The following is a 26275-nucleotide window of genomic DNA, read 5'->3' as shown; positions in this document are numbered from 1 at the left end:
TTCTTTATTGGATAGTCCACATTTTGTGAGCCTACTTTTTATGCATTCTGTATAGTCTCATGACTCAAACATTCTCATGTTATTCTTTCCTTCAGGACATATCTTTTACAGTTCTTTATCTATCCAAACATTGTATTTCCAGTTGAGATTAGTGTTGCAAATCAGATATTCCAGTATTTCCATTATTGACAGTTGAAATATTTTGGCATTGCTGGGGCCGTCTGTTATCAATTTTTGCAAGGTTTTCTCAATATAGGGGCTTTATTTTAAATTCCACTTTTCTCCCTGGGATCAAAGATAATTCACAAAATGTTCAGGAAAAAGAAACATACAACAACAACAAAAATGCACTAAGCTATATTGTTAAAATATAATTAAACAAATTGCCCCAATAACCAAAATAATAATGAATTTAAAAACACATCAAGGGCAGAAAAAATACAGCACTCCTCACTGAATCCTATTTGTTGGTTACCAACATCTTGCATGAATACCCTAACTTTGCTTGATCCATAACCTGGGAGCAGCCACCAAAAGGACCCCTGTAATCAGTTTATTTTAATCATAGGTGCCTTTCCTAATGAGCAATTAATTTGAGTGGTTGTCTTTCTCCTTCACTTAAGCAATGGTGTAAGATTTTCAGAACACTTAAATTCAGTTTGCCCCATTTATTCCAAAATGATTAATTTATTGTAAAGTTAACTAATCTCTGTCTTTTAAAATACTTTTAACAAGTTACAAGCAGACAACTTTAAATACTTGTGGTAGTGAAACTTTACCTTTGTCTAAGATGTGTATGCAAGATTTATCTTTTAGGTGCTTATATACCTACTTATAGGTAGACTGGAAATGCTCGCTTAGGTGGACAGATTTCAGACTGTGGTTTAAGATACAAAGAGTTAAGTATTTGAGCTGAAATTCAGTAGCACTGCAGATCCTTCCAACACCAGCAGTTATAACCTACTAGATGCCCTCTGCACAAGCACCAATGTGACTTTGTGGACTGCTGAGACTCAGTCTGTTGCGACTGGCATCAGTTGCCATAGGCAAGTAATCACAAGAAACTGACCTTGGCGAAAGCACATTTTATACTTCAGTGCTGTTCAACTGTGTGTATGTGAGGAGAAAGGGGAAGAGAATGAATGCTATGAGTGAAAAGAGGGAAAGGGGATGATCACAGTTTCCGATGGAAAAGAGACACAGTATCTATGCAAGTAGAATCTACCATTACAGCCAATTTTGATCAGTGTTTTTTTAAAAAATGAGAACCATCATGCCTACCTATGGAAGGCTGATATCACACACACACACACACACACACACTCTTAAATACACTGATCTCTACAAGTGCGCAACATGGCTCACTAAAAGAAAGTGCTTTCTGTTCCTTAGTATGTAATTTTGCCCTTATAAAACTTACTAGTACAAAACGTAAATGTAGGATGAAAACTTAGACTTTCAAACCTTTCAAAATATAAACCAGGTAGATTTTCAAATTATGGCGGGTACAGACCGCTCTTTTGAGGCGGGCTGTACCCGCCCCTTTCCCCGCCGGATTGGGGCTTGAGCTGTCAGAACGGCAGCCACTGAGGCCCGTGATCCGCCGCTTTTCAGGCTGGGGGAAGCAGCAAAACGCAGCTTCCCCACAGCCTGAAAAGGGGTGTCCCTGGGGCTTCAAGCCCCAAGGACACCCCACGGCGGTGGGAGGGGAGAAAGGGGCCGCTTGGCCCCTTTCACCCTTGCTTCGCTGGCGGCAGCTGTCTGAAGGCTGCGCTCAGCGAAGCAAAGTGGCACCGCAGACCAGGAAGGAGCTCCGAAACGGAGCTCCTCCTGGTCTGCGGAAAGGGCGCCCTAGGTGCCCTGCCGCGGATTGAGGATGTCACGTCTGCGCCGCCCCGTCTAGAGGCGGCGCGGCCGTGACGTCCTCACGGCGGCGGCCGTATGGAAGGGCCGCCGCCGTTTAGTGCGTGACGAGCATGCACTAGGGTTAGGGCGGTGCTTCCGCACCACCCTTTTGTAACCCTAGTGCATGCTTGTCACGCACTAAAGTGCCAGTTTGTAACCTGCCTTAGTTAACCATAAATTTAAACTGTTTGCTGCAACTATAATTGTGGCATACATCTTAACTTAGAGATGTTCAATTTGCAACTTTGGAACAAACAACAGATGTACAAAACTGTGGCATGTAAATCTTTGCTGGCATTCTATTGAGAGGTTATGTCATTGTAAACCAATTTACACATAAAGTTCGATTATGTTGTTCTTCAACATTCATATTCTTGGTGGAGGGGGGAGCAGAGACATACTACTCAACAGGAACATTGCACAAATTGCGGTAGCAGCGTGATCAATGTACAATGCTCCTTTTGCACTATGGGTTCCATTGTGCTATGGATGCTGTTGCACAATGGACACTGCATGTGATTCCCCAATGTGCTTTGTTGTAATTCACAAGAAGGTTTGTATAGTGTGTAATAGATCTAGCTATATCATTGTGAAGTTGTACATAATTTTCACTGAGGCATGATCTCAGCCATCATGTATACATTCCAGTGGATACCAAAATCCATGGATGCTCAAGTCCCATTATATACGGCCCATAGTAAAATGGTCTCCCTTATATACAATGGTAAAAGCAAGGTTTGTTTTTTGAATTTTAAAAAAACATTTTCAAGCTGTGGATGATTGAATTTGAGGATGCAGAATCCATGTCTACAGAGAGCCAACTGCATATACACCTCTACATAACAGTCTTCTTTGTGTTTATAGACACACTCAGTACTTAAGCAACATGGATTCCAGTTCCTCTTGGATTCCTCAGAAAACTTGTGCTACTTTGTCTTGCAAGTGCAGCATCAAGAACTAATATTTTGTTCTGGCTGTCTTCTATATGTTCATCAGCTGTGCTTAATAGGTATACCACTGCCAAGAATTCATAGGGGTTTATCACACAGAGGCCCTTCCGTGTGGTAAACGTCACGCAAGTGCTGCCCAAACGTCACGCAAGCACCATGGGTGTGATCCCCATGGCGCTAAGGAAGTGGAATCGTGGCTCCTGCTGCTGTGATTCCACTTCCGTAGTGCCATGGGGGATCACATCCATGGCGCTTGTGTGACGTTTGGGCGGCACTTACATAACGTTTACCACATGGAAGGGCCTCCGTGTGATAAACTCCCTAAACTATTATTCCTCAAATAATTCCCTGCAGGCCTGGGCCCAAGCGGCAAGGGAAAGCCTCCCTCAGCTTGCTATATCTCGCCAGGGAGCAGGGGCAATCCTGGAGGCGGGGCCAAACCTGGCCGTGACCGTGCGGCCCCGCCCCAAACTGGGAAAGTCCCGCCCCTAGGCGGGATATGGCAAGCCTAATTGTAAGCCACCTTGAATTCTGATTTTGAGAGAAAGGCGAGATGATGACAATAGTAGTAATAGTAATAGTAACAGTAATGAAGACTCTTCCAAGAAGAGGATAAAACAATTGTAAGGCCAGAGAGTTTATAGAAATTTGAAATTCAGAATTAAATGGAAGCCTGCAAGAGGTGTGACTGTTGTAGCAATGAGCTGTAGAGGATTTGTAATAAAAGAGAGATTTCTGGAAATTCCTTAATTGATTAAAAAAATATTTTCAGAAGAAAAGTTGTTGGAATGAAACCCAGCAGTGTGTCATTTATTTATTTTTACCACCACTGGACTATTGAAAATGTCTAAATTTTCCCCCTAAAGAAGAGGAGGGAATGTCAAAGGAACTATTTTCAAAATAAAGGGATAACATCAGTTTATATAGATGACCTAATATAGTAATGAATATGCTGGTAGAGTTAGTTGTTTGCAGTCTCTCAACTGTAGCACTGAATGGCTAGTCTTCAACAATCGAAATTTTACAGGAATATCTGGAATTCATAAAACTGGTGGAGAACCTTAATCTCTCTCAGTATTGATGAACTACAGCCTTGGCCAGGTTGACTAGAGCTGATGAGAACTGGCTTGCAAAAACATCTGGAGGCAAGAGGGCCACAGGTTCCCTAAACGTGCCATAAAACATTGTTTATGAGACCACTAGGGACTGTAAATGAATTTGCTTAAGCTCAGACCTCCTGTAATATTATGTTTTCAATTTCCAAAACATTAGAAAATGTCATGGCACTGTTGAAGATTAGACCACAAGCTTGAAAATACATTACTCAAAGTGTTCATTGTATATTGCATATATATTTACCTGTTAGGCAATTTCAAAATAATGAGCTAGGGCATGGTGAGCTGCATGAAAACATACTGCATGAGATTTAAAGAGCTGAGAGTTTGGACATGACCAGGGGGAGACTTTTTTCTTTTCTTTTATTGGAAAGATCCCCATGCTTGCAACCTGCTCCTGAAAGTCCTTGCATTTTCGATAAGTGATATGTTGCTGTTTGTGAAACACTAGTCCCACAGCTTCTTTGGATATACTAAACTAGCTGTGTGTAGTTTTTATCCTAGCCAAATTGCATCCTTCAATTTAAACTACAGTATTTAGAAATCGTAAGGAATCGTATTGAGTATGTAGGTTCACTAGTCTACTTTTGACATAAAATCCAAGCATCAAATATAACCATTTGCTTTGCTTTCCTAAGTCTTTGGGTTCTTGTTCATGGGATTGCCTTCCAGTGGATTGCACATGTAATACATATGGGTGAAATGGTTTCACTTGTATCGGTTCTTTATAATTGTCCCAAACATTTGGGTATATGCTAAAACTACATGCTACTTGGGTTAGCTTATACATTATGTTGGATATTGACCAGAGTCTGAATCTTGTACTGTTGCAAATTGATTAAAAACTGTAGCTGAAAGCAGATTTGCTGATCTTGTATTTCATGTGTTTTTAATTGTTTAAGTTAATGTCTCAAAAGTACCGTAATCTTTTAATTTGATTGTTTAATGCTACTTTTAACCTTTGTACTTGATACTGTTTTAGTTGTTCTCTTTTAAATTAAAAATTTAAGCCACTGCAAGTCGTATTTGGGAGAAAAGCAGGATGTAAATAAATACATAATTAATTTTGCTTATGAAACTCTTGCTTCAGGAATCTACTCAAGGTCTTAATGGAATGGTTGGGGGTCACCCAGCAATTGTAATGTACTTGCTTTTCCAGTAGATCTTTTGCTAGGGTAGTCATGCCACAAATCAGGGATGGGTAACTTTAAGAGATTTGAGGACTGTATTGTCCCCCATTGGAAAGCCACATTTCTCCCACTCTGACATCTCTCCCCCAGATTTACATTTAAAAATTGGGTCCAAATGGTCCTTGATTTTCTGTTGCAGAAACAAAATCCTCCTTGTATTTAATGTTGCCTTAGAAGAGCTAAATTTGGTAAAAATGCCCCATGTCCCCTTGGGATGTGGGAAGCTTTTTGTGGGGTTGGGAGGAGAGGGAAAATAAAAGAATTTGCTAGAAAAATATTGTTGAGAGAGCTGGGGCCCCTTGAAGCCCTGCGGGACACATTTTCTCTAATTCTGCCATAAATAGAAAAGTTTTGACTATTAAGACAATTTAATACTCTATCAACATTTTTATTGCTTAGTAAACTTTGCAAAGTCTTTTAAACAGGTCATTCACAAGGGTGATCCTATTAAACTATTTCTGAGTATGAAAATCGCATGGAGAGGTGTACTGTACTCATTCCACAGATGCATTCCTACTGTGATTTATGTTATCACAGAGCATGACTTGTGCTATCTGGAGAAATTATCAGTGTTTAAGTCCAAAAATGCAAGTTTTTAAGCACCATGGCACCATGTGGTAGAAATCACAGTGAGACTATATCTATGAAAAACCATCAGTATAGTTCTTGATATGATTCTGATATCCTGGTTCAATCAACCTTATAGTCACCCAAATTAGTGTGAGAGACACTTATTTCAGGAGGCATGAACTGTTGCAAAGGGAACAAACAGCTAGGGGCCATTCACATGTTTTGTTTTGTTTTAGTGCATCGATGCAAATAATCTCACACATTTTGGGTTTGTTCTTCACACTATGGAACCTCATTGATCTACATTGATGCGTTCACACATGCAAGCATTCAAATAAAGATGGAGTCGACAATGTGAATTCATTTGGAATCCCTTTTTTGATATGCAGCATTTTATCCCAGGTCTGTTTGGGTCTATTTGTATCAGATATTCATATTACCAACAATGTGGATCTTTAAAAAAAAAAACTCGGGGAAAAACTTGATACTGATTTTTCCAGATTAAGTGGGGTTTTTGGTAGCCCCTCTCAAAATTAATCGGGTGCATTCAGGATGTGTACGAACAAAGGAGGTTTAACCCAGATTCATCCTGGATTATTTTCACAGTGTGAATATCCCTCTAGTTTCTCTTAGACCTCCACTCAACATTCTGCTCACTTATTGAATCTGACCTGTACTTTTCCTTGAATTGTCCTTCTGTACTTTTCATGCACTATTTGACATGGAACTTCAAGTGCCTTGCATGATGAATCTTGGCCAGCTCCCCCCCCCCCCATTAAATATATCTTCCTTATCTTCCTTCCCACTCCCTGGATTTAGGATTAAATTTCATGTGGCAATTTGGGCTGTGCCTGTTTTCTAGTCTTGCTGACAATCAAACTCCCCACTACCAAATATATATACAGTGGTACCCCGGGATACAAATTACCCAGCTTACGAATTTTTCGGGATACGAAAAAATCCCATAGGGATTTATTGTTTCGGCTTACGAAGGTTTTTTCGGGTTACGAAAAAACCTCGGCGCTATGCCGCCACCGGAGGGCAGCAGAGAGCTATTTTTTTCCATTAGCGCCTATGGCAATTCAGGTTACGAAGGTTTTTCGGGTTACGAAATTAGCCGCGGAACGAATTAATTTCGTAACCCGAGGTACCACTGTACTAAAATATATACAAAAGAAAGGACTGTTTTGGAATTTCTGACAATAGATAACCAAATAAAATTTCCTGCCTTCTGTTTAGTTATATTTTGCTTATACGTGTGAAGGGAGATTACTTTTTTAATTAAAAAAATCCCTAATCCAGTTTATTACCTACAGTGAGTGTAAGTATAGTTCATACATACAGTTCTCTTAATGGTGTACTGTTCTATCCAGTGGCTCCATTATTTTTGTTTTTAGGGGGCATTTAATGCAACATTATACAAAGAAAAGCAAACGGAAGCAAGGCTGTGGCACTCAGCTATTTCTGGACAAGTTTAGTAATTAGCATGCCATTGGTAATTCCCTGCTGTCTCAAGCTCTGCGTTTGGTTCCTTATTCCAATACAGAGTGTTAGGAGATGAGGTTTATTTTGTTTGGAAATGTAGCTTTGTCAAGACCTCCAAAATGTCACTGCGAGATTAATCGCTTTCCTAGCAAAAGTTCAACAGACCTGGTATTTCCATTGCAATTGTTGATTTTAAGTAGGCTGCTCTTTGGAGCGAAGCTGCAGCTTGATAGACTGGAGCTTAATGATACTTCATTTCAAAGAGGGATGTGCTATCACCTAGAGCAGGAGCGACTGATACAGCATTGGGGGAGAAGGTGATTAAGGAGCAAAGACTCCTGTTTCATTAAAGGATCTTGCACTTTTCTTATCTGTTTCTAGCTTTAGCTTCTTATTTTTGTCTCCCTAGACAGATGTTCCAGTTAATAAATCTGCCCCCACTGAGGTTGTTTTTATTTATTTATTTATTTTACGTTCAGCTTAAGGGAGTTTCTTTTAACCCCAGGTATTTTCTCTTTGCTCTGAGACAAAGCTAAGTGCATTTTCCTGTCCTACAGGTCTCTCTGTGTAGAAAAAGAAGTCTGCCAGTTTATAATTTTTAGCAAATAAATCTGGGAAAAACTAAGATTTTGTAGTAGATACAAAGTATCATAAATGAAGCTTATGTTGGGATTTTGCAGCAATAGCATTTTTATTACTTATTTTCATCAACTGTGTGTGTAAGTGGAGAGATTTCTCATTTTTGCATGGTATTAGGTCATGGAAAAACATTTCCTGTTACTAGATTTCTTCTCCTCAAATAAATGCCTAACTGGTCAACAAATACTAGATAAGGGCTATGGTTTCAAATTCATCAAATGTTACATTTTTTTAAAATAAAGAAGTAATAAAACAAGCTATTTCCCCTCTGAACTCAGTCTTTAGTTAAATTGTACATTCCTCAATACAGAGGTTTGGTCTCATCATAATTTTAGGGGAAAAAAATATGAAATGTGAAAAATCATTTGAAAGTGCCCAGAGACTGTTGTTAACTTCATAGAATCATATAATCATAGAATCATAGAATCGGTGGAAGAGACCACAAGGGCCATCCAGTCCAATCCCCTGCCATGCAGGAATTCACAATCAAAGCACTGCGACAGATGGCTATCCAGCCTCTTTTTAAAGACCTCCACGGAGGCAGACACCAGTACCTTCTGAGGGAGTATGTTCCACTGTCAAACAGCTCTTACTGTCAAGAAGTTTCTCCTAATGTTGAGGTAGAATCTCTTTACCTATAGCTTGCATCCAAGGTCCTATTCCAGGTTCTATTCTCTGGAGCTGCTGAAAATAAGCTTACTCCATCCTCAATACGGCACCCTTTCAAATATTTAAACAAGGTTATATCACCTCTTAACCTTCTCTTCTCCAGGCTAAACATACCCAGTTCTCTAAGTCTCTCCTCAGGGCATGGTTTCCAGACCTTTCACCATTTTGGTTGCCCTCCTCTGGACACGCTCCAGTTTCTCAACATCCTTTTTGAATTGTGGTGCCCAGAACTGGACACAGTATTCTAGGTGAGGTCTGACCAAAGCAGAATAGAGTGGAACTATTACTTCCCTTGATGTAGACACTATACTTCTGTTGATGCAGCCTAGAATCACATTAGCCTTTTTAGCTGCTGCATCACACTGTTGACTTATGTTCAACTTGTGGTCTACTAGGACTCCTAGATCCCTTTCACATGTCTCATTCAGCCAATGTCCTCCATCCTATACCTATGCATTTCATTTTTTGGCATAAGTGCACTACCTTACCTTTCTCTTTGCTGAAATTCATTTTGTTAGCCCCGCTTGTCAATCTGTTAAGGACATTTTGAATTTTGATCCTGTCCTCCTAATTTGGTGTCATCTGCAAATATGATAAGCATGCTCCCAATTCTTTCATCTAAGTCATTGATGAAGATGTTGAATAGTACTGGCCCTAGGACAGAACCCTGTGGGATTCCACTGATCACTTTTCTCCAGGATGAAAAGGAGCCATTGTTGAGCACCCTTTGAGTTCGGCCGGTCAACCAATTACAAATCCATTAAACCAGGGGTAGGCAACCTGCGGCCCACGGGCCGGATGCGGCCCGGCGAGGCCTTGGGACCGGCCCCAGCCCGGTCCCCGATTGCTGCCGGGGCCTTTGGGGGGCAATTGTCTATAGAAGCCTCAGAAACATGCATTATATTAACATTTTTTAAAAAATCAGTAAATTTTTTCGCATGTCCTCCATTTTTTTAAAAAAAGTGTCTTCCATTTGAAAATTTTTTTCCTACATCTTCCTGGTTTATTTAATATTAATTTTTTAAAAAATTATTTAATTATTTAATTTTGGCTTCGGCCCCCCAGTTGTCTGAGGGACAGCAACCCGGCCCCCGGCTCAAAAAGATTGCCTACCCCTGCATTAAACAATTGCATTGTCTAACCCACATTTTATTAGCTTGTTTGGAAGAATGTCATGGCGGATCTTGTCAAAGGCCTTACTGAAATCAAGATATATTATATCTACAGCATTCCTTTCATCTACCAAGCTGGTAATTGTGTGTGTGTGTGTGTGTGTGTGTGTGTGTGTGTGTGTGTATATATATATATATATATATATATATATATATGAGACCAGATTAGACTTGTTTTTCAGAAACCCATGTTGACTTTTTGTGATTATGGCATTCCCTTCCAAATGTTCACAAACTCTCTGTTTAATTATCTCCTCAAGAATCTTTCCTGGTAGTGATGTCAGACTAACTGAACAATAATGGTTAGAATCCTCTTTTTTCCGCTTTTGGAAGAGGGGGACAATGTTTGCCTCCTCCAGTCTGCTGGAATTACTCCTGTTCTCCAGGAGATCTCAAACATTATTGCCAATGGCTCTGAGATTACATTTGCCATCTTTTTTAATACCCTTGGATGTAGTTCATCTGGTGCTGGGGACTTAAATTAATTTAGATTGTCCTAGGGGATTAAAATTTCTGAAAAGATTTGTTATTGAAAAACTAAATAAGCAAAGATTTAACATCCCTGCTACTATCTCCATTAGAGTCCTTTACTGCTGGTTATCTACTCCCCAAGTAAGGCACTTGCGGAGAATGCTGAAGGAAAGACTAGGAAGGGAAAGAGCATGACAGCTGAATATAGCTTTTTCATGTGAACACCTGAAAAGCCCTGTTTATTAAATGGGAAGAACTGAATGTTTCTGATCCTGATTTTGACAACTGACAAGCAAAAAACAATCATGATAAAGGTGTCATGTGTCTTCAGCTGCACTCCAGAATTTGAAATATGTTCCAGCCTGGAAAAGTAGACTTGAGATTTTGCCAGAGTGGGTTTTCATCCTTATTTTGTTTTCTCCTATGTTGGATTTCCAAGATTTTTGTTGGTTTGAGGCTTTCTTTTTATTTATTTTTTATTTTTGTTGTCATCCTCTCCACATTGTTTGTTAGTTAGAGCTGACACTGTGGTTTGTACACTTGTGTGCATTTAATTTGGATCAGTGGCCTGTATATACTTGGTTGATACTTTATGGATGAGGATATATTATAGTCACTGTCTTATCTTACAGATGACATAAATACTGTCATGTTTTGCGTTCAGATTACACTTGGGGCGAACAAGGGGGGTAATTACAGATGTTACATATGCTGAAATTGTTGAGTAGATTTCTTCTTCTATCCCATGTTGTCCCTCTTTTGTGCTGTTCTTTTTGCTAAAAACTAGTGGATCTATTCAAGTGCTTTCATATCTACTCCATATTGTCACTCTTTGTAAATAAGTTTCCTGTCCATATCCTTTTTAAGAGAGACTGATTCACAACAAAATAATTGTTTTAGGTTAGTAAGTTTACATTATAAATTATAATGATACATAATATTTTAGGTGAGAAATTTATGCTTCAGAAGGTTGTTCCTTTGAAGTTAGCACATTTTACACTAGAGATATAACTGGCTCTGTGAGTCAGTTCTCCTTGGGAGGTGAATCAATCAACATTTGTATTATATATCAGAGGTTTGGATAATATTCTGTAGAACTCACTGAAGAAGTTACTGGAAGGTCCTGGAAATACCTTACATTTTAGCCATTTTTGATCATTTTTGTTTCCTATTTTAATTACACTTGGCCCTCTGTATCCACAGATTCTTTATCTACGGATTGAAGCATCCACGGCTTGAAAATAGTGTGTGTGTGTGTGTGTGTGTGTGTGTGTGTGTGTGTGTATTCCAAAAAGCAAACTGTGATTTTGCCATTTTATATAAGGGGCGCCATTTTACTATGCCTCTGTATATAATGGGACTTGAACATCCTTGGATTTTGGTGTCTATGGGGGGTCCATGAATCAAATCCAAGTGGATGAGGGCCCACTGTTAATTAAGAAAACCATTAATATGGGCAATTGGTCTACACAAATAGCAACTTCTAACAATTATCTACCTGCTTACCCTAACTATCTTACAGGGCCCACTGTATTCAAACACTGTTGTTTCATCTTCTGTGAATAATATCTTGAAACTTTTTTCTATTATAATACATATAAAGTAAGCCTTGTAGTCTGATCTCTGTTGATCTAAATATCATGGCACTGATGTAGAGTTGTGGATAAACTACCATATACTTGCTAAATCCAGCTGAACAATTTGGGAAAATTAGGAAACTGCATTACTTCCTATAAGACTGTTTGTCTATCTAGCCCACTGGTGTCCATTGATACATATCTTGGGTGTCTTTTCCTTCTGGTGAATTCTTTCTTTACAAGTCCCTCCTGAAAGAATTACAGATAGACTTCCAATCTCAAAGTGAACCTCCAGAGTACCTCAATAGTCAGTCAAGAAGGTCTGTGCCCTTTTGCCAAGGACCTCTTTGCATTCTACCTAGTCAGAAGAGAAAGGGAAAGCGCTTAACATTTTCTTCTCCCAAGCCCCAAGAACAAAGAAATTACAAAAGCTCTGAAAGTTCCAGGAACAGAAATGGTAATTTTCTAACTGTGTAGTCCTTCATGTAGGAAAAGGTTCAGTCGTTCTCTCTCTGGAACTATCACTTCTCCTTTGCTAATTTAGTATTTGCTTCCTAAAGAGGAGTTTGCCAGATTTAGCCTGGCTTCTCAGCAAAACCCTGTATGACATGGGGGACAATGCCAGTAGCAATGCCACCATCAACATGGCCTCTTGCTTGCCGGGAACACACCATCCTACTACCATGAAAAGGTAGCATTGTGGATGGTCATCTGCACAGTGCATGGCCAAAATTAGTCACAGCAGAATATCTTTTCAGGAAGGAGAAGCAAGGTAGTTAGCAACCTTCTTTGCCATCTCAGAATTGGGTTTAGCAGAATGATCATACAGTCTCTGTAGAAAGAGAATATCACTCTCTTTCACAGACTGTACAGAATGCTCATATAAGCATATAGAGTGTATAAAATGTAATGCAAGAGTGTACACAATCTGTAATCTTCATATGTTGAAGTTATTGTTCCTGAACTGAAAATTAAAACCAACAGAAGTCTGTAGAACAAAATTTGTGACCAGGCATTTTGCTTCTGTTGTTTTTGGAAAAATTGTGTATCATTTTAATGGCAGAACCATTGTTGACGAAGACATTTGTCAGATCAGTCAAATGCACCACCAAAGATATAGATTAAATCTTGATATCATCTGTAAATCAGGGCTGGAATCATGCAGCCCTCCAGATGCAGTTGGATTGCAACTCCCAACATTCTTCACTGTTGGCTGTACTGGCTAGGACTGTTGGGAGTTGCAGTCCAACATTTGGAAGCTTCAAAATTCCTACCCTTCTTAAAGACACCATGATCGTTGAATTGCGGATAATTGAATTTTGGGTATACAAGAAGCACTTTCAGATAGCAGGCAGAACTTGAGTGGGACTCCTTCCCCTTCTATTTTAAGGTCGCTCCGACAGTAAAAACCCCTTCCAGTCTGGAGCATTCTTTCTCTAGATATATGCTAATGCACTGTGAAAGTGCTCATCATGCCTGGATGGGCCCTGCTGATAAACTACTGCCTGGAGATCTTTCCAAGTGCTAATGTGTCAAAGTGCCTCCAAGCACAGGGTGAACATTATTAGTGCTTTCTAAAGGTCGTGTCTGCTGCAGTTAGCTTGTACACTCTGTGGAGGAGAATGATATTCTTTTTTTACAGAGATTTGGGCAGGATTTTCTAATCTGGAGTTAAAAAACAGGCACTAATAGGAAGAAAATCAATATAGCTGAAAAACGAGGCTCTTGCTTGGAGAGTTTCCAGAGAGGGAGCCATATTAGTCTCTTGCAGCAAAACTAACAATTAGTCTTGTGGCCCCTTCAAGATTAACAAATGTGTTGTGGCATAAGCTGCTGGAGAAGTGGGCTCTGGTCCATAAAAGCTTAAGCCATAATAAATTTGTTCTGTCTTTAAGATGCCACAGGACTCTTCTTTGTTGATTCTTGGGATGTCATTGCAGGAGAAGCAAACATTACATGGTGGATATGTTTTCAAGAATTTACATGTTACTTGGAATAGCAAGTTTGATGTTGTGGATATTTAAAATAGCTTAACAACTCGTGACAGTTGGTTTGCATCATTCTCCCCCATACTTTGCCATAATGTTTTGCTAGCTCTACTGTCCCAGTACTAGACCATACAATAACATCCAGAATTCACAGAACAGTGATACCAACCAAAATGCATTAAATGTATGTCACAAATTTTCAAAGCTCAACTGACTTCTTCATCAGGCAAAGGTGTTAAAAATAATACAGGACAGAAAAAAAAACTGGCCATGTTAGTCAGTGACCTGCATTTTGTCAAGATGTTGTCGGTGTTTTGATTATGGAGGGATATCTATGCAGATAGGCCACTCCTCCTTCTGGCCATGTGATACTGGGAGCAAAACATTTTAAAGTCTAGGAACTTTAAATTCTATTAGCAAAACAAAAATGTCCTTCCTCTGATGTTCAGGATGTCTCAGTCCTTTGTGAGGTCACAAACCCCTTTATTAGGCAGAGAACACTGAACATCTCAAAATGCTTCCATGCTTTGCATTAGGAAAATTTCTAGGTAAAACAGGCCAATTGCAGTCCCAATTAAAAAAATAATAGAAACTTCACATAGTAAAATCCCACTCTATTGTCTAGTTCTTTCATAGCTGGCCTTTCAATTCCTAGTCTTCTTCTTATTTCCTGACCAGGGACTGAAACAGATGGCTCTGAAGGGGTGACTTCAAGCCGCCTCAGAGAAAGCTGGATTGGGGCTGCAGCAACTGCATGCGGTGGCCCTGATCCAGCTTTTTGCTGGCCCAAAAAGAGGCGGCAAAATGCAGTTCCTTTTTGAGCTGACAAAAAGCTGGCTTTTCCACCACTGCTGTGGCTGTGTGACACTCCTGTGGCATGGAGCATATAAATGCCATGCTGCCAGGGCACTGCAAAACAGTGGGCTGGTGGTATGATAACAGCTTGGGGGCAGTGTCAGAATGTGTGGCATCTAAACGTTGCGCTCTGACGACGCCCTCTAGCTGTTTTGCCTCTAGTTTGGATTTATGTAATTCCTCATCTTTCTGTCTGCATTCTTCACTCTTCAGCTCTCACATCTGTACATAGTGATGGGGAATACAATGGTGTGGACAATTCTAATTTTGGTATTCAGTTGCTCTAATTTTGGTACTCAAGTTCTTTCATAGCTGCCCTAGCCATTCATTCCTAGTCTTCTTCTTATTTCTTAACTGCAGTCTCCATTCTGATTATTCTTTGACCCAAGGTACAGGGAATCTTTTACTATTTTGATTCTCTCATTATCTAGGTTTAATTTATGTATATCCTTTGTGGTTATTATTATTTTTTCTATTCAGCAGTAAACCTGCCTTTACACTTTCTTCTTTGAACTTCCTTAGTAAATGCTCCAGGTCTATGATGTTTTCTGCTGGTAGCATGCTGTCATCTGCATATCTTGTTCATGTTCCTTCCTCATATCTTCACACCTCCTCCTTCTGAGTCTAAACCTGCTCTTCGTATGATAATTTCTAAGTACAAGTTGAACAGGTAGGGGTGATAATATGCAGCCTTGCCTAACTCCCTTGCGGATTGGAAACTATACTGTTTCTCCATATTCTCTTCTTAACAGTAGCCTCTTATGCTAAGTACCGATTTCTTATCAGGACTATCAAATGTAATGGCACTTTCATTGTCTACATTATCCCCTCACCCCCAAAAACCTGTACATGTCAGGCAACTTAAATCCAGGTACATTATCATAAAATGCTTAATTGGACTAATCTATGTGAATTCTGCAAAGGACATGACAACTGTTACCAGAGTAAAAACTGGAGGTAACACCTTCATCTTTAAAATAGTTGTGTAGAAGGGGAAATTTCAGCATCTGTTGCTTGTTACCTAGTTGCATGACAAACAACACCGGCTGAAATTCCTGTTCCTGCTGTTGTTATTGCGTGCTTTTAAGTCATTTGTGTCCTATAGCAACCCTAAGGCAAACCTATCACAGGGTTGTTGTTGTTGGGTTTTGTTTTTTTTTGACAGAATTTGTTCAGAGGAGGTTTGCCTTTGCCTTCCTCTGAGACTGAGAGAATGTGACATGGAGCAGAGATTTGAACCTGGCCTTCAGAGCTGCAGTTCAGTGCTGAAACCACAACTATTAAAGGTACAAGAAGAACCAACTTCAGTTTTCACTCTGGCAACCCTCCCCATGACTCTGGGGGATTAAAGTATCCCATTAAAACTAATTTTTAAATCACATAACTTTTGAGAAGCCTTATATTTGCTTGTCCACTGCTTGTGTAAAACTACAGCTGCACTGCTGTTTACTGATAAAAAAGTATCCAAAACTAAAGATTAAAAAGAAGTGGAGGTTTAAATAAAAAAGGTACATACAGGAAATACCTGTCTTGCTTCTCTTCTTAATCAGAAGTGGGTTTTTTTTTTGGTGATGTTACAGTTAACATTTTTTTAAAGGTGGCTTTTATGAAGCATGCTTCTCATCATAATTGCCTAATTGCCTCTTTAAATGGATGCCTTTGGTCAAAAGGTGTAGTCAACCAATATTAATGGACATCTTTAATTACTGTTCACCATGCCTTCAATGGTAGTCATAATCCCTTTATTGCTTTGGATCTAGAGACTTGACCCTATTCAAATATCCAGTATTATTAACTTAGGCTTTCAGATATAACATATGATTAACTTCATATTACATACTACCCAGATTCATATTATGACCTGAATGAGACAGAAGTACTGGCTGTTTTCTTTGTATCTGCTACCTATAACTGGCATCTGAATCTGTGCTTTCTTTTGTAATAGATTGTTTTTTTATACTTAAAAACTTTTTTTAAAAAATACAGCTTAATGTTGAATTTTTTTCGTTAATATTATTTTAGATTGCTTCTATTCCTTTATTTGAGAGAAATGCAGGCTATTAATCCACCAAAAACAAAATGAAAGTCATGTTTTGCTTATAATTGCTTACTCTTGGATCCTAGCTTTTAGGTTTAAGTACATATGTATGTGTGTGTGTGTATATATATATATATATATATATATATATATAGGCTATAAACATAGGATAAAATACACTTTTTTCTTCTATAGAAAAATTGTTATTACTGTCAAAATAATTTTGATATAGGCTCATACGCAGTAGAAAACCCTCAAAATTAATAAAAATTTAATGAATTTTTGAAGTACATCTTTAGAAATTTTGAATATTGCTTTCTAATCCAGGCCTTAATTTTCAGTCTGAAGGGAGTATCACCCAAGGAAATAGCAGCACATTTAGAATGGTGCAGATACAATTACAGGAGTTCAGGAGTCCTTGGACGTTATCAGACAAGGGAAATTGGAAGTATAATCCAATGGCAATCCGAACGCAATCATGGGGTTTCACGTTATTGCTTGATAGACTACCACACTTGGTCTACACTGCTATTGCTGTGGTCTGCTATCAGCTCTCACAGTTTACTGACAGTAAACTGCACTGAACACAATAATACTTATTTCCAATTGAACTAGTGTGTGTGTGCGTGTGCGCATGTCTTCAAGTTGCCTGTTGATTTATGGCCAACCTATGAATTTTATAAGGCTTTCTTAGGCAAGGAATACTTAGAGGTGGTTTTGCCAATTCCTTCTGTTGAAATATAGCCTGCAGCACCTGGTATTTGTTGTGGTTTTCCCATTCAAGTAGAAACCAGTGGTGACCCTGCTTAGCTTCCAAGATCAAATGGGACCTGATGCCTTTAGTGTATTTAGGTATATTGGAGAGACTTAGGCGGGATACAAACCGCCGCTTTGCGGCGGTCTGCCGCCGCCGCCGGAGCTTCTTTTAGAGTCGCGTTGGCGACGTAGCGAGGCGCCAGGGGCGCACTCGCTACGTCACAAAGGACGCGACGCGTACGGACACTCAGCGTCCGATACGCAAAGATGGCGCCGGCCATGTAGAAGGGCCAGCGCCATCTTGTACGGACGGAGTCCGTATTAGGCCGTCCCAAATGCCGGTTTGTAACCGGCCTTAGAGTCATGTAAATCACTCACTGCTGTGAAAGGTTGTATGAGTGCTGAAAGTTTTTATGTTTCTTAATTTCCTCTATTTTTGGAATGCTCTGAATCTAAGCAGCAGCCTGTAAACAGCCACACAGGCTCCCAGTTTAATTTTATAGAACTATGCTCTGTTGTAGAAAATTTTATACACTGGGTGAAAAAGGTTTCTGCAACCGTTCCCTAATTTTTGGCAGAGTTTGTAAGAGTGTAAAGGTTTTTTTTTTAATGTTTATGTACTCGATAAGAGTTCAGAGGAAGTGGAATGACACTGCCTGGAATTTAAAGTCACTGCCATTTCATGGAGGATATTGATTAGTTCCTGGAGACTGTAAAGAGATTGGCTTTTCTGTCTTGTAAAGTGTTCATGGAATTGTGAGTACATAAGGCTTGACATTTTCGTGTGTTTCCAGAGTGGTACATTTTATGTTTTTTTTTATTTAAAATGGAAGTAGCAGCATTTAATCTTGTGTTCCTCCTGATACATATGAAGACAGTTTTTGAAAATATTTACATGTTCATATTACGAATGCAACATGGCATGCTTTCAAACTGATACAAGAACACATTGTTCCTGAAGTTGTACATATTAAATACTGCATACATTTTATATTTTGTTGTTCGATATTGGACATGTGGTCATTTGTTCAAGTAATGGGAAATGCATATAAACATCCCTGTGAATATATGATTAAGTTTAGGCAAGTTCATTGTCAGCTCCACTGCTGCACTTGGACAGGATTCAACTTTGGAAAAGCCTGGTTTTGCCACAAACAGAGGAACAAAGTGCTATAGTCAAAGATAGGCTGATGGTCAGGGAGACAAAGTTCTCAGGTGCCCTTCAGTGCTTCACAGATGAAAACCAGGATACATGGCCATGCAATACTAGAGTGTGGTCAAGACAGCAAAAGTTATTAAAGAGGAAGACCATACAAGCTAAGAGAGGCTGTAGCAGTTTGTTCTTACTTGTGCCTAATGTATAGAAGAAAATTCTCCCCTCTGATCCCTCACTGCTGAGTTGGCATGAAAAGATTGTAGGGCCAGCTTGTCTGCCAGCTGTTTTGTGGAATCAACTGTTTTTGAAACAAAGAGCCTTATCCACAAGAAATAAAGCCATAACAGACCAGAGTAGCATCTTTCTCTTTGCCTCTCTGCTTGCTGCAGTAGCACTTCCATTCTCCTTTCTGAGGGAGACTGTTGTAAAAGCATGTTTTTTGCCAAATGGATTATTCCAGTGTGGCAAAAGAAATGTTTTTACGACCATCTTTCTTGTGAAGAGAACAGAATTGCTTCAACAGCATATGGGGGAACAAGGAGAAAACTTCAACTCTGCCAATCTGTTTCAGCTTTCTTTTCTCATGTGATAAGGACCGAAGGTAGGAATCAAGTGATTCCTTTAGACTGGAATTTTGTTGCTTGCTGTATGAGGACATGTCTGTTTCACCTTTCAAAGCATCTGAATACTGGTGGCACATGACAGTTACAGTTAAGAATCTGGCTGCAGGTTTATGATCATCCAACATGTCTTTGCATTTACTTGATGTGCCACATATAAGAAGGTTTGGCCTAGGCAGAGCTAAATATGCACTACCTTTCTGTTTGAAAATATGTATTCCTATAATGCTTGAAGCCATTTGAAGGACATCTCATTTTCCACCCCACTGCTACATACTAATAACTACCTTTTTAAAAATATGTCAGGAAAGGAATATCAGAGGAAAACCCATATGGAGGTCTCCCTATATACAGTGATCTGAATTGGGATCAGGAACCCATACGGTCATTTGTATGTAAGTAAAACAGAGGGGCAGCTGTATATTACAAAATTAATTAATCAATTACTATAACAACATGACCCTAAAAATAATAATCCTTAAATGCTGAAATCACTTGTGAAGCTTCCTGTCCAGAAAACAAATTCTTCTCAATATGGTCACCAATCCTTAGCTTATCAAGATGCAACAAGTATTTTGAGATGAGGATATGAGATGTACTTAGTAATGTTTTGAGTAGTGTCACTGGCAAAGATTTAATAGCAAATGCTTACTTCTCATGTTTACTTTTCAACCATTATTTGTTTTTTGTTTTTTTAAATCCAGTGAAGGAATGAGGGAAAAGATATAGTTTGTTTTCTCCAGGTCTTGGCACCAATATTATTTGATTTTAGCTTCCTTTTTAATTTTAGTCTGGGGGAAAAATAGCTTGAAAGAAACTTAAAATTATTTCCATTACTTTCCTTTTATGCCTAGAACATGCCTATACCAATTCAATCACTGGGATTGCTTCAGGTTTTCACCAGTTTGTACCCCTCCGCCTTTTGCCTGCCTTGCCTGATAGTGGATTGTACTTGAAGTGCAAAGCCTGTGGGGAGGTCATTATAGTTGCAAAGGAAATGGGGAATGCTGTTTGAATTCACAGAAGGAACATATTGTTTTGCATGTAAAAACAGCAAAGCCTGGCTGTATTTACGAACACTTCCAGCTCTTGAGAGTCAGTGTTCTAATCATGAGTTGCCTGTGTTGATGGAAACGTTTCTGTGATCCCATTAATAGGCTGGTGTCTGCTGTTTCTGCTCTTGTGGCTCTGCAAGTTACAGTAAGTGTTTTGTCATTGTTAGTTCTCTTTTGTGTTCATTGCCAAGTAAAGTGATTTTTTTTTGTCTGTCTGGGTTGGTGGCACAAGTGGAATTGAATTGCCCTTCTGGGAGAGAAAAAGAGGACTAACAATCTCCAGAGGCTTCTCTAGTTTGCAAAATGATACCAGTTGAGGCTTATTCTGCTATTGCTTTCATTGGTGTATGCATTATATCTTTCTGCATGATTAGTCAGTATAAATCCCAGCTATATTTTAGGTTTTCTACAATACACCCAGACGTTCCTAGTCAGAGATGAGTATGTCTTTTATCTGATTGCACTAGATTTTGCTTGTCTGAGTGTGTCTCTGCGTGTGCTGGCAAGTCCTTTCTTTCAAAAAATGGAAAAATGTATGCTCTAGTACTGAAGATGTAAAGTGGTTAGCTTTCAAATATGAATGAATTAAGGAATAAATAAAATCTCAACAACTGTTTCATAGAGCAAGAAGGTGTATGGTGAGTGGGCAGCCACTTTTGCTAAAGGTTGTAGCTAAACAACAACAACCCCTTCTGCTTCATCTTCCCTTCCCTTCTGTTTCTTTCTGTCTCACAGTATTTTCATTTCCTTCCCAGATACTACCATCTTATCCTTACTATTTTTAAATGCTAAAAATTAACACAGCATCTAGAAGATGTACTGCATTTTCTCCAGTACTGTACTATACAAAGTAATATTCTGTTGGTGTCACATATCTGAAAATAAATGCTACCTGTGCGAAAGGTGTGTGTGCGCGCGCGCATGCACACACAAGAAGTTAGAAATGTGAATCTTTTTTTAAAAGAGGAGGAGAAAGGGCCTTGCTACCCTTTCTTTGAAAGGTCATAGAAATACTGTTTATTTTTTTCCTTATTATATAAAGGCATCTAGACTGTGATCCAAATAGAAACTTAAGTTCTTGTTAGCTCAATAAGTTTTAAAATCAAATGTCTAAATAGCAAATCCATGTGCCTTATCACAAACTGCTTTTTAACCTTCATTGGGCTTTAAAAACCCGCCAACAGTTTGCAGTGTGCTGTGGTGAGAGCAGGGCAGTTGCTCTTAAAGCTAAACAAATCTAAAGCGCCCCCCCCCAGCTCTCAGAACTGGTTTCAAAGGTATTTTAATCTTTTCCCTCTTTCTTTAGTACAGATATGCAATTGTGTAGAATTTCAAATACTGATTTTGCTGCATCAAGAAGATAGGACAATGCATATTCAGTTTGTTATTTGCCATGTGCTAGGGCAAATAATTAAATATTTTTCTGTTTGTGTTGAAAACTATTTTCTATCTAAAGGCCTTTTAATTTTATTTCCCCCTAACTACAGGCAGGGACGTAACCAAGGGGAGGGGGTCCGTCGGGTCCGGACCCCTCCTTCCGTTAAATATAATGAATGATGCATGCCGCTGTGCCACTACACCCCGGTAGACTCTTATCGGTAGACTCGGGCAAAAGCAAACTGCTACAGCTTATTCTAGTTTGTGTGTTCTTCCTCATTAACAACTTTGCCATCTTGATTAAACTCTGATGTTGCTTGGCCACATGTGCCCTGGTTTTCATCTGTGAAATGTTGGATGGTGTGTCTTTTCCAAAGTGGTTGTGTTGTTCTAGTCTCAAGGGAAATGTATAGTTCTACAAATTCTTCCACTGACCCATTCTGTCTCACCGACATAAAATGAAAAATAGGTTGTCATGTACATATACTGGCTTTCAAAATGTTTCAACATAATTGGTGTAGGATGCTTTTGTGTGAAACTAAAGTTCACTTGGCACTGGCCTGCATTAAACTTGAAGTATAAGCAGATTGGGAGTTTTTTTGTTTTTTTAAAATAAGCTTGATATTCAGTATCTGTAAATCTTTAAGTATAGCCAGTTTTCTCAGTAAGAAGTGACGAAAAGCAATAAATCTAGGACACTAAATTATAATGTGAGAGCAACAGATGGTGAAAATCTGGGACTTGGACTTCCCCCCTCATTTTAAATCGTAATATTTTGATCAGATAAATAAAAAGTGTGTGTGCACATATGCATGTGCATGTACATTCACATGTCTTGAAGAAACTGACAAATATGCCTTCTTCAAGTTTCTTTTCTTTGCAGATGTATTTTCCTTTACACGTTTGAATGATAAGGCACAGATTTTACATTTATAACCCATGCTTGTGAGAAAGGTGAAGTACTAATGAGAAGCTTTTGTTTATTTATTTTTAACAAGGGTAATATTCTTATTCGGACCCATTTTAGGTTGTGTTCAAGCAGCTGGAAACCTAACACACAATTTTAGTTTCTCAAGCAGTTTCTCCAGTTCAAAGAACAAATGTCCTGGACCTTGTTAAGTTTTCAGAAATGTACCTTTTTGGTTTGGCAGTGATATAAAAGTGACTGTTACATAGCTGTTCCAAAGGTATTTCCACAATCCCCACTCCCCCGAATTAAAAAAACAGTTTAATGATTCCCAGAGATGAAACTGGAGGAAGATAGAATACAGTGCTGTAAGAAGATTTCTTCTGTAAAAACGATTGAGGAGGAAAATAGGCATGCCTGTGCACACAGTTATCTGGAGCTTCTTTACATTACTCATTTACTCATTTAAAGAAATGTGCACTATATTCAAAAAGAGCAAAAACAGTGTGGACTTGATGAAGCTTAGAGATCCATGTGCACTTGCTGGATGAGGCATCATTGGTGTAACTTTTACATCTATTTGAATATGCACAGGTGCTTGTAATATACTGTCTTTTAAAGGTTGCTCCATTCGATGTTGGCACAAGTAGGTGCATTTTGGGGCTGGTTAAGACATGCTCTAGGACCCTAAACCATGCTGCGTTTAAGAAGACTAATAGCATGTAGATAACAACAGAGAGATAAATGGGTTCTTGAACAGGTCAAGCCCAAACTCTCCCTCGAAGCCAGGATTACTAAATTGAGGCTGTCATACTTTGGCCACAACATGAGAAGGAATGAATCACTGGAAAAGACAATGATTCTAGTAAAGATAGAGGGCTGTTGAAAGAGAGGAAGACCACATGCCATATGTATAGACTTAATCAAAGAGGCCACAGGCCTGAGCCTACAGAATCTGAGCAGAGCAGTGGAAGGACAGGGGATCTTGGAGACATCTCATTCATAGGATCGCCATGAATTGAGATCAACTCGAGGGCAGTTAGCAGCAGCAGCAACACCAGCAAATAGCATGTAACCTGAAATGTGTACCATTTTCATAATTATTTAAAACATTAGTTCCCAAACTTTGGTCCTCTAGATGTTTTGGACTTCAACACCGAGAATTCCAGACTGTTTGCCAGGCAACTTAGGTCTTCTTGGATTTGAAGTCCAAGACACCTGGTGGACCAAAGTTTGAACTTGAAATTTAGTATTTTTTAATGAATTAACTACAAGTGAAACTGAAAAACCTGTCTGTGTTGTTACTTCGGGAAAACACACAGCTTCTTTAAAGTAAGTTTGTGCATTTTCAATGCTTGGGAGCGAACAGTTACAACAAACTAGTCATGAAATCATAAAGTTTGAAGAGATCACAAGGGTCCCCCAGTCCAATCCTTTGCCATGCAGGAATACACAATCAAAGCACCCTCGACAGATGGCTATCCATCCTCTGTTTAAAACCTCAAAGGAAGGAGACTCCACTACACTCTGAGGGAGTGTGTTCCACTGTTGAACAGCTCTTACTGTCAGGAAGTCCCTCCTAATATTGAGACAAAGGCCTGTTACAGACTGCCAAAATAAAGCTGCTTTGGGTCTCTTTGGAGGTATGCTGTTTAAATGATGCATGGGTCCTAAGAATCTGGAAGCTGCACTAAAGCTGCACTCCAGTGCTTAGGAATGGAGTGTGGCTTTGGCATGACCTCCGGACCTGTAGGACCCATGCATCATTTAAATAGCATACCTCCAAAGAGACCCGAAGCAGCTTTATTTTGGCAGTCTGTAACAGGCCAAAATCTCTTTTCCTGTAGTTTGAATCCATTACTCCAGGTCCTGTTCTCTGGATCAGCAGAAAACAAGCTCACTCCAGCCTCAGTATAACAATATGCTTAAACAGGGCTATCATATCACCTTTCAACCTTCTCTTCTCCAGGCTAAACATACCCAGCTCCCTAAATCTCTCCTCATAAGGCATGGTTATGGTTTCCCTCCTGTGGACATGCTACAGCTTGTCAACATCCTTTTTGAATTGTGGTGCAGGACACAGTATTCCAGGTGAGGCCTGGCCAAAGCAGAATAGAGTGGCACTATTACTTCTCTTGATATAGACATTATACTTCTGTTGATGCAGCCTAGAGTCTTTTATGTGCAAGTCCTTTTCCAGTGACTGAGGCATAATGTCATTAGTTTTTTTTTAGAGTAGCTATAACTTTTAAAAAGTTGGGTTTTTGTTTTTTTTATAGCTGTTGAACATGGCCTCTATAAATGGTAGAGGAGGAATATCCCATATTCAAATACTGACTTGTGTCTTTTGAAGCAACAAGGTGGCTAGGAAGAGAGTGTCTTGGTATTATAGCCCAGTGGCTTGTGCTATTTAAAATTTAAAAACAAGTAACAAAAAGTAACAATTTTAATTATGTCTGAGAAACAAGAAAGGAACAATTTATTTTTAAGTTGTAATTATAATAATTACTTTTTCTTGAAGCTTTAGAATTATAATAGCAAATAATTATTTTCAAACAGTAAATTTCTACTCTAGATATTTGTTAGTGCAGACCAGCATTATAATTTATGTATTCTGTCACCACCAGTCAAGAGTGCTTATGGAAGGGTATTTCCCACATTACTTGCTACCTTTTTAAATGACAGGTGTGCAGAACTAGCTTGCTGCATGCAAATAGAGTAGATTTTTTATATTGTTTGATAAATTATGCCTGTTCCAAAAATACCAGGGGGCTAAATCTAGTTTTAGTTTGACCTAAAGTAGACTGATTGAAATGAAAGGGATTTATTTGTTAGCTACAATTAACTTAAGCCACAGTGATTTCAATGGGTATGATCTAGACATGACTAACATTGGATTTAGCTTTTGGTTAGTCCCATTAAAATCAGAAAGCTGAAATTACTCATAAGTGCTTTTCTGTCAATTAGACCTGCTGAGTTAGTCTTCTCCTTGGATTGTTTTTGGCAGGTAGTCCAGTTTTCTTTGTTTCCAAATCACTTTGGGTTTGTCGCTATTACTGAGTAATTCTGTCACTGAAACTGGTTCTTTAGCACAAAGATCCCAGATTTTGAAGACAATAAGGGGTTCCAGATTCTTAAAAGAAGGAATAGGACACAGTGGTTTCCATTTAGTAGAATTTCACCGCGAAAAACAAGGTTACAAATTAGAATTGAAAGTGAATTAATGAAGAATTGCCAGACTGTTGAAAACAACAAATTCCTTGATATGCAAAATGCTAATTAAGTAACATGTTTGTTTTATGGAGCTGTTTAACAGAAGTACTGAATGCAATTTTAGAACAAGATCTAGTATTTATACTTTAAAAAAAGAGAACTTTTCCTCTGGCTACAAATTATGTAAATTACGTGCAGACTATGAAGACTGTGAAATATGTATTTTCTGGGTGGTTTGCTGCATTAAGAGACTATACAGTATACTGAAATAAATGTTCTGTGACTTTCTTATTATATGTGCTAGACTTTTTCATCCTTCCTAGCCTATCACTAGGGTGTTTCAATACTAAAAAATAATAATAATAATAAAAATTTTATTTATATACCGCCCTTCTACAAATGGTGCACAACATTCCATAAAAATACAATACATAAGAAAAAAGAAAAAATATACATTCAAGTTAAAATCCAATAAAACATTCCAGCCAGCTTGCCACTGCTGACGTAAAGAAGAGGGTGAGGTCAATCGGGGCTCGCATCAGAGTATGCCTGTTTGAATAAAAAAGT

The 26275-nt window shown here is 38.8% G+C and overlaps 1 protein-coding gene across 2 annotated transcripts in view; it reads left to right on the top strand.

Annotated features, from left to right (window-relative positions):
• The window catches only part of LDLRAD4 (low density lipoprotein receptor class A domain containing 4), a 331135-nt gene that overhangs the window by 57880 nt on the left and 246980 nt on the right, over nucleotides 1-26275 (top strand). Inside the window, exon 1 of one of the 2 annotated variants that reach the window (XM_042463140.1) lies at nucleotides 20161-20356. The exons of the other annotated variant lie outside the window; for it this stretch is intronic. The gene's annotated coding sequence lies outside the window, so the exon portion shown is untranslated. Of the gene's footprint in view, nucleotides 1-20160; nucleotides 20357-26275 lie in introns of those variants that run through there. 2 annotated transcript variants of the gene reach the window in all.

Source organism: Sceloporus undulatus, chromosome 4 (genome assembly GCF_019175285.1).
Source record: "Sceloporus undulatus isolate JIND9_A2432 ecotype Alabama chromosome 4, SceUnd_v1.1, whole genome shotgun sequence".
Lineage (NCBI taxonomy): Eukaryota > Metazoa > Chordata > Lepidosauria > Squamata > Phrynosomatidae > Sceloporus > Sceloporus undulatus.
This window is presented reverse-complemented; position numbering and strand designations above follow the sequence as displayed.